Source organism: Mustelus asterias, chromosome 6, assembly GCF_964213995.1.
Source record: "Mustelus asterias chromosome 6, sMusAst1.hap1.1, whole genome shotgun sequence".
NCBI classification, from domain to species: Eukaryota; Metazoa; Chordata; class Chondrichthyes; order Carcharhiniformes; family Triakidae; genus Mustelus; species Mustelus asterias.
In genome coordinates, this window is record NC_135806.1 from 37,771,628 (window position 1) to 37,779,750 (window position 8,123).

The 8,123-nt window shown below is 46.2% G+C and overlaps 1 pseudogene; it reads right to left on the reverse strand.

The window, feature by feature from the left end:
- Nucleotides 1-4,796: 4,796 nt before the first annotated feature.
- Nucleotides 4,797-7,092, reverse strand: LOC144494651 (large ribosomal subunit protein eL19 pseudogene; annotated as a pseudogene).
- Between the last annotated feature and the right edge of the window lie 1,031 nt (nt 7,093-8,123).

The following is an 8,123-nucleotide window of genomic DNA, read 5'->3' on the forward strand; positions in this document are numbered from 1 at the left end:
CCCCCCAAACCCCACCACTTCTTGATCTGCTTGGCTCCTGATCAAGGAAAGTCGTGACTTTAGAATTCTGACCCTTGTTTTCAAGCCTCTCCACAGCCTTCCCCCTCCCTATCTCTGTAATCATCATCAGCCCCACAACCCTCTGAGATAGCTGTACTCCTACATTGTAGGCTTCTTGTGCATCCTTAAGTCCACTTGCGCCATTATTGGTGACCATGCCCTCAATTGCTAAAGCCCCAAGCTCTGGAATTCCCTCTCTCTACCTCTCCTTCTCTCTACCTCACCCTCCTCCTTCACAACACTTCTTAAACCTACCTATTTGATCAAGCTTTTAGTCATCTGACCTATTATGTGGCTTGGTGTCATACTTTGTTTTATAATGCTCCTGTGAACCCCCTGGATTTGTTTGTACAGTTAAAAGTGCTATATAAATGTTAAGTTATTGTCACTATACCCTCAAATCGAAATACCAGCATACCCGCAAACAAAACACAGCTATACACCTAAATCAAAACTTCACTTAACCGCAAAACAATTCACCAAATTATAACACCACTATACTGTTCAATCAAAACACGACCAAACCCCAATGTTACCTCTAAACTTTTCTCCTTGTTTTTATTGATTTAATTATATGGGCTGTTTACAGTTTTTTAACGTAGCTGCATACACTCAGGAACGTAAAGGAACCGGCTTGTGTTCGGCCTGTGCTCGAATGTTTGGTTTGCTCCATGGCAATTTGGTTTAGAGGAACATTGCTGAACCACTGAACAAAACACTACCGCACCTTCTCACCAAAAACTACCATATGCCTTAATTAAAACCCCACTGCACCTGAAAATGAAAATTACTGCACCTTTTAACCAAAAGACTTCTGTATTGTCTAACAAAAACACTAATGTCACCTGTAAACTAAATGCTACTGGATCCACTACACAAAATACTGCTGACTCTACCATCAAAACAAAACACTGCTGTATCTTCAAAGCAATATATTGCTGTATCCCCAACACAAATACTCTTTAATCAGAACAACGGTAACACTGATGTCTGCCCAATCTCCCAATCAATAGATTCCTTTATCCACGAATCAAAGCACTTCTATACCACCTAACTAAAACACAACTGTGTCCTTCAACCAAAAGGTTACTGTATTCCCTAACCAAAACGTTACTGTTCTCCCTAACAACATGAATCCCCTAAATAAAACACTATCACACCCTCTGATAGAAATTTTATCGAGCTCCGAGGCAAAAAATCAATCATCTCGCTTACACAAACCACGACTGAACCTCCTAATCAAAACATTAGCTAATCCCCTAACTACAAAACCACAGAGACGCCCATAACTTCCCATCTCTGATGGGCTGTTACCTGCACTGGGAACCCCCACCTGATTTGATTGAAATCAAAGGTCAGTTCAGTATTTGGGTCATGTTATTGATAGTGAAGACCTCCATAAAGATGGATGCTAATTTAGAAACACAACGTCTGATGGATGTGTCAGAATTGAGGTCCTTTCTAGGATTAGTAAAATATGGTGGCAAATTTGTTCCTGACTTAGCTACATTATTAAAGCCATTGCATAATGTAATATGTGTGAAACAGTCATGGGACTGGACAACAGACTCTGAGAAAGCATACAAGGATATCAGAAGTCTGAAGTATTGGCTCATTCTAATCTGAAGCTTCCATTACTGCTTTCACTTTATGTGTGATTTTGATTTGATTTGATTTATTATTGTCACATCTATTAGCATACAGTGAAAAGTATTGTTTCTTGCGCACTATACAAACAAAACATACTGTTCATAGAGAAGGAAACGAGAGAGTGCAGAATGTAGTGTTAGAGTCATAGCGAGGATGTAGAGAAAAATCAACTTAATGCAAGGTAAGTCCATTCAAAAGTCTGACAGCAGCAGGGAAGAAGCTGTTCTTGAGTCGGTTGGTACGTAACCTCAGACTTCTGTATCTTTTTCCCGAAGGAAGAAGGTGGAAGAGAGAATGTCTGGGGTGCGTGGGGTCCTTAATAATGCTGGCTGCTTTGCCGAGACAGCGGGAAGTGTAGACAGAGTCAATGGATGGGAGGCTGGTTTGCATGATGGATTGGGCTACATTCACAACCTTTTGTAGTTCCTTGCGGTCTTGGGCAGAGCAGGAGCCAAACCAAGCTGTGAAACAACCAGAAAGAATGCTTTCTATGGTGCATCTGTAAAAGTTGGTGAGAGTTGTAGCTGACATGCCAAATTTCCTTAGTCTTCTGAGAAAGTAGAGGCATTGGTGGGCTTTCTTAACTATAGTGTCGGCATGGGGGGGACCAGGACAGGTGATCTGGACACCTTCTTGACCCTTTCTACTTTGTCCCTGTTGATGTAAACAGAGGCATATTCTCCTTTACGCTTCCTGAAGTCGATGACAATCTCCTTCATTTTGTTGACATTGAGGGAGAGATTATTGTTGCCGCACCAATTCACCAGATTCTCTATTTCATTCCTGTACTCTGTCTCGTCATTGTTTGAGATCCGACCCACTACGGTGGTGTCATCAGCAAATTTGCAAATCGAATTGGAGGGGCATTTGGCCACACAGTCATAGGTGTATAAGGAGTATTGTAGGGGGCTGAGAACAGAGCCTTGTGGGGCACCGGTGCTGAGGATGATCGTGGAGGAGGTATTGTTGCCTATCCTTACTGATTGTGGCCTGTGGGTTAGGAAGTTCAGGATCCAGTCGCAGAGGGAGGTGCCGAGACCCAGCCCACGGAGTTTGGAGATGAGTTTCGTGGGAATAATGGTGTTGAAGGCTGAGTTGTGGTCAATAAATATCTTGTTATCTAGGTTTTCCAGGGTTGAGTGCAGGGCCAGGAAAATGCATTTGCTGTGGACCTGTTGCGGCGGTAGACAAACTGTAGTGGATCCAGGTAGTCCGGGAGGTTGGAATTGATTTGTACCATGACTAATCTTTCAAAGCACTTCATAATGATGGCTGTCAGACCCACCGGCCGATAGTCATTAAGGCACGCTGCTTGGTTTTCCTTAGGTACTGGGATGATGGTCGTCTTCTTGAAGCAGATAGGGACTTCAGATTGTTGTAAAGAGAGGTTGGAGATGTCTGTGAATACCTCTGCCAGCTGATCCGCGCAGGATCTGAGTGCACGTGCGGGTACCCCATCCGGGCCAGTCGCTTTCCATGGGTTGACCTTCAAGAAAGCTGCTCTGACATCTGCAGTGGTGACCCCAGATACAGATTCATTCAGGGTTTCCAGGGTGGAGGACATGCTCTCGCTGACCTCTTGCTCAAAACGGGCGTAGAATGCATTGAGCTCATCAGGGAGCGGTGCGTTGGAGCCGGCGATTTTACATGCCTTCATCTTGTAGCCTGTTATATTTTGCAGACCTTGCCATAGTCGGCGGGGGTCGGTGTGGCTAGCCTGGGATTCTAGCTTGGTCCAGTATTGTCTTTTGGATCTTTGATGGATCTCCTTAGATCGTACCTGGCTTTCTTGTATAGGTCAGTGTCGCCTGACTTAAATGCCTCAGACCTGGACTTCAGCAAGCAGTGGATATTCCTGTTCATCCATGGTTTCCAGTTGGGCAACACACAGATTTGCTTCTTTGCCACACAGTCTTCTACACACTTACGAATGAAGTCAGTTACTGTCGTGGCGTATTCGTTCAGGCTAAAATATTAACCAATCCACTGACTCTAAGCAGCCCAGTGGGAGATCATCTGATTCCTCAAATCAACATTGCACAACTTTCTTTGATGGATTTTCCCGCTTCAGTTTTTGCTTGAAAGCCGGGAGCAGGAACACAGCCTTGTGGTCTGATTTGCCAAAGTGTGGGCGGGCGAGAGAGTGATAGGCATGTTTGATATTTATGTAGCAGTGGTCGAGGATGTTTGGGCCTCTGGTGGAGCAGGAGATGTGTTGGTGGTAACTTGGTAGCACGCTCTTGAGCTTGGCCTGATTGAAGTCCCCGGCCACAATGAACAAGGCCTCGGGATGTTTCGTCTCAAGGCTATTCGTAGTGGTGTATATTTTGTCCAACGTGATCTTCATGTCTGCATGGGGTGGGATGTAAACTGCCGTCAGGATAATGGAGGTGAATTCCCACGGAAAGTATTAGGGGCGGCATTTTAGCGTCAGGTATTCTAGGTCTGGGGAGCAGAAAGTTGCCAGTGTTGCTACATCTAGGCACCACGAGGTGTTGATTAGGAAGCAGACCCCACCTTCCCTAGCCTTGCCTGAGGCCGCTGTATGGTCCATTCGATGAATTGAGAAGCCCTCTGGTGTAGGGCACTGTCCAGTGAAGAAGGAGTGAGCCACGTCTCCATGAACTAGAGTACACAGCAGTCCCTCAGTTCTCTTTGGAAAGTGAGTCTGGCTCTAAGTTCGTCTAGCTTGTTTTCCAGAGATTGGAAAAGAGATTGGATTGGATTGAGGCAGTGGTTTTATATATTATGCCTTCGGGAGATGAGCGACGAAAAGCTTTTTCTTCGTGTACTCTGACTACTGCTGAATCTAATTATGTTCATCTAGAAAAAGAAGCATTGAGAATAATTTGTGGTGTACAAAAGTTTAATCTTTATTTTTATTGCTGTCATTTCAAACTATTGACTGATCATAGATCCTTAACTACTAATTTTGAGCCATCTTAAGGCACCCCGGTTGAAGGGCTATGGTGAACGAACAGGAAAGTGGAGCTGAGGTTGAGATAAGATCAGCCATGATTGTATTGAATGGCAGAGCAGGCTCGAGGGACTAAATTTCCTACTCCTGCTCCTACTTCTTATGATTCTTATGATGTCGTCAGCTGCTCGCCTATTGCAAAGATGGTGGTTGACCTTATCTGTACACTGTTAGGACATAAAGTATCATGAGTCAGAGTGCCATGTTACTGCTGATGCATTATCAGGCTTACCTTTACCTATTGAGCAAGTGCCACCAAATAGTTTTGCTAATATTCTTTATTTTTCACTAGTAGTTCATTTGCCTGTGACAGCTACTCAGGATCAGAGACATACCAGAAGTTATGCTGTGATGGGGTAGGTGATGGATATGGTATTGAAAGGAACAATAGCTGAAACATATTGTCCACACACTAATTTGAGACCATGGGCAGAATTCTCCCAAAAGATTCTAAGTGTCATAACGGCGAGAGTAATGGAGTGGCCTGCACCGGTCTCTCAGGCATACTCCACACTGCCATCTTCCCACACTCAGTCACCTTTTTTGGACAGTTGTGAGTTCTGCACTGGTACTGGGGGTGTGGGCCTAAGCACGTCAGTGAGCATGGCTTCAGAGCACTTGGGCGCCGTTTCACAAGGACATCCCAATTTCACAGTGCACTGGAGATCCCCCTCCCTCCACAGACATCGGAACCCCCCCCCCCCCTCATCAGCGGCATATTCCCCCATCCTGACATAGATCGCTGGCATCGGGGCATCAGGCCGTCCTGAGTGGTCCCCAGCCTGACCCCCAACATGCCCCTCCATCATGACCCCTGACACGCCCCCGATCATAACCCCTGAATGGATGCCTTCATGATCCACCCCAGCACGAATTCCCTGTCAGACCCCCACTCCCCCTTAGAGCCTCCCCGTCATGGCCCTCACCCAGGCCTCACCCCCTCAGCACTGCCCAACTGGCACTGCTGGTCTGTCCAGTGGCCACTGCTGAGCTGTCAGGTGGGCACTGTCAGTGTGCCAGGTGGGCACTGGCCGATGGGCACTACCTGACTATACCCCCAATCACCTGAGGGCTTCAATGGCCCCCACCAACATGACCATCGTGCCAGGTCTCTGCTAGTGAAGACCATTAGTGATTTGCACTGGTGAGACCTCCCACTGGAGAGGTGGGAGTATTCCAGGAGGGGCGGATATGCATGCCTAACTCATTATTGACATTGAAATCCAGTCAATCTCATAAGAACATAAGAAATAGGAGCAGGAGTAGGCCATCTAGCCCCTCGAGCCTGCCCCGCCATTCAATAAGATCATGGCTGATCTGATAGTGATTTAGTTCCACTTACCCGCCCGCTCCCCATAACCCTTAATTCCCTTATTGATCAGAAATCTATCTACCTGTGACTTAAACATATTCAACGAGGTAGCCTCCACTGCTTCAATGGGCAGAGAATTCCAGAGATTCACTACCCTCTGAGAGAAGAAGTTCCTCCTCAACTCTGTCCTAAACTGACTCCCCCTTATTTTGAGGCTGTGTCCTCCAGTTCTTGTTTCCTTTCTAAGTGGAAAGAATCTCTCTGCCTCTACCCTGTCTAGCCCCTTCATTATCTTATATGTCTCTATAAGATCTCCCCTCAGCCTTCTAAACTCCAACAAGTACAGGCTCAATCTACTCAATCTCTCCTCATAAGCCAACCCCCTCATCTCCGGTATCAACCTGGTGAACCTTCTCTGTACTCCCTCCAAGACCAATATATCCTTCCGCAAATAAGGGGACCAAAATTGCACACAGTACTCCAGTTGTGGCCTCATGAGTACCTTGTACAATTGCAGCAAGACCTCCCTGCTTTTATACTCCATCTCCTTCGCGATAAAGGCCAACATTCCATTTGCCTTCTTGATCACCTGCTGCACCTGCAAACTGCGAGCTTCAGCCTAGTCAGCCAGTAGCTTCTTACAAGCCTTGGTTGCCATTAGTTTGTGAATGTGCTCCATCAAGATATGCTTATTCTTGAAGACATTATCCTTCACCTTCAGATACATGTTGTAATACACTTGGCGATTGATCTTCTTGGACTCCCTGTATCTGCAAAGCAGACACCTCAGAATTCTCATTCTCCTCATCCAAGCCAGTTTCTCCTGCATGCGGGCATTAACTGTACCCTTTCACTTACCAATGCTCATGTGCCGGCCTTTCCCATGTGCAAGGGTGTTCTTCCTGCACCGAGCACGCAAGTGTACAGTCATCGGCTTGCGGATAATCAAACCACCTAGTTTTCTGATCTGTTGACGGGAATTAGCACTGGCAATCTCATGCGTTTTATTCGGATCCAGCCACACCTTCTTCTTGTCACGGCGCAAACCTCTGGAGGTCAGCCTTTTCTGAAACCTGAGCCTACTCATGGCCACTTTTCGATGGAAAGGTACTTGCCAGTACTCACTAAGTAAATTCATCTTGGTGATAGAACATAGAACATAGAACATAGAACATTACAGCGCAGAACAGGCCCTTCGGCCCACGATGTTGCACCGACCAGTTAAAAAAAAACTGTGACCCTCCAACCTAAACCAATTTCTTTTCGTCCATGAACCTATCTACGGATCTCTTAAACGCCCCCAAACTAGGCGCATTTACTACTGATGCTGGCAGGGCATTCCAATCCCTCACCACCCTCTGGGTAAAGAACCTACCCCTGACATCGGTTCTATAACTACCCCCCCTCAATTTAAAGCCATGCCCCCTCGTGCTGGATTTCTCCATCAGAGGAAAAAGGCTATCACTATCCACCCTATCTAAACCTCTAATCATCTTATATGTTTCAATAAGATCCCCTCTTAGCCGCCGCCTTTCCAGCGAAAACAATCCCAAATCCCTCAGCCTCTCCTCATAGGATCTCCCCTCCATACCAGGCAACATCCTGGTAAACCTCCTCTGCACCCTCTCCAAAGCCTCCACATCCTTCCTGTAATGTGGGGACCAGAACTGCACACAGTACTCCAAGTGCGGCCGCACCAGAGTTGTGTACAGTTGCAACATAACGCTACGACTCCTAAATTCAATCCCCCTACCAATAAACGCCAAGACACCATATGCCTTCTTAACAACCTTATCTACTTGATTCCCAACTTTCAGGGATCTATGCACACATACACCTAGATCCCTCTGCTCCTCCACACTATTCAAAGTCCTCCCGTTAGCCCTATACTCAACACATCTGTTATTCCTACCAAAGTGAATTACCTCACACTTCTCCGCATTAAACTCCATCCGCCACCTCTCGGCCCAACTTTGCAACCTGTCTAAGTCTTCCTGCAAACTACGACACCCTTCCTCACTGTCTACCACACCACCGACTTTGGTGTCATCAGCAAATTTGCTAATCCACCCAACTATACCCTCATCCAGATCATTAATAAATATTACAAACAGCAGTGGCCCC